Source organism: Aplysia californica, unplaced genomic scaffold (assembly GCF_000002075.1).
Source record: "Aplysia californica isolate F4 #8 unplaced genomic scaffold, AplCal3.0 scaffold00107, whole genome shotgun sequence".
NCBI classification, from domain to species: Eukaryota; Metazoa; Mollusca; class Gastropoda; order Aplysiida; family Aplysiidae; genus Aplysia; species Aplysia californica.
This window is the reverse complement of record NW_004797377.1, coordinates 497633-499045: the sequence shown is the minus strand read 5'-3', so window position 1 is coordinate 499045 and position 1413 is coordinate 497633. Positions and strand designations below refer to the sequence as shown.

Sequence of the window (1413 nt, the reverse complement as noted above, 5' to 3'; positions counted from 1 at the left end):
TAGGTGTGTCCCGCGCGCTCATATGACCTTATACAGTTGCGAGCGCCGTAAAACACTTTACAAAAACAAAACAAACAAGTCTTGAAGTAGATCAACGTAATGAATCGCGTGCTAGACTGTGGATTCTAAACGTTGTCGTTTGCTAGGCTCTACACAACAACATAACTTGTTAAGCAAACAATACGTTATAGTATAGGTGATAGATGATACAGGTGTGCATTTGAATACTTTTCCACAGTGTGTGCTTAGTGTAGAGTTCATTATATTTGATTCCATTAATTTTTCAGCATTTCATCAGTATTGCATCAAAGAAACAAAAATGCCTCTTGTTGAAAACCATACTACTTTTGATTGAGAAAGTCGAATACGTTATAGAGTGGAACTGGGATTCAACGAACTGGGATTCAACGAAAGGAGATGGATTCCCCTTTTTTTTTTCTTCTTTAAAATCAATAAAAATAAACCAGATTCAACTAACACTTACATCAGCAAACTTGCATTCAACTAGGTCGCTTCCAGGGTGAACAGCCCCCACAGACGTGGCTTCGCTCATTTTTCTTCCACAACGAACTTTATTTATTCCCGGAAATCATTCATTGCACCTGCATTGTGAACCATTATTTACTTAGCAGATTGCATGCGACCAATCGGCGGCCTTTTTTCATACCAACACCTGCGTTGTTGGCACACGCACGTGTCTACTCTAGTGTGTGTCGGGATCGGATTAACGGCCTGCAGATATGTAACTGTGTGTGCGTGTCGGGGGGGGGGCCACCGAGTGTGCAACGTCGCAGATACAAATGCGTCAGTGTCTTTTTTTTCCCCTGGCAACTGATCATTATTACAATGATAAGCTAGTCTTGACGTAGATCTAGGTAATGAATTGTGTCCTGGTCTATGGAATCAAAAGTTTCCATATGCTAAGCTCTACACAGCGACACAACTTTTTGGCAAATAATCGAGATGACACAGATGTGCATTTGAACAAATCGGTCTTTTTTTTTGTGCACAGCTCATAATATGCATGCATTTCAGGCACCACTTGTTACTTTTCTTTATAAATTACTTGCTCAGTGCCTGTAATTATCTACACAAAACCTCGTGTTTGCTGTAACAAACACTCGGATTCAGCAAGATTTTAGGTCTGGCCTGGCGACCTCGTTGAATCCGAGTTCCACTGTACATTACTTGCTCGGTGCCTGTAATTATTTACACAAAAACTTCATGTTTGCTATAATGAACACTCCGATTCAACGAAATTGAAGATCAGGCCCGATGACTTCGTTGAATCCAAGATCCACTGTCTATATATTTTTCTCAATAGTGCTTCAAATTTAAAATTTAAACTTCCAAGTGACCACATATCCCATTAGCACTCCCAGACCCACGTTCCCCCCCCCCCCCCCCCCCCCC

At 41.3% G+C, this 1413-nt stretch overlaps 1 protein-coding gene across 1 annotated transcript in view; it reads left to right on the top strand.

Annotated features, from left to right (window-relative positions):
* Positions 1 to 1413, top strand: part of LOC101849759 (28S ribosomal protein S29, mitochondrial) — a 24472-nt gene that overhangs the window by 16682 nt on the left and 6377 nt on the right. The window lies entirely within an intron of this gene.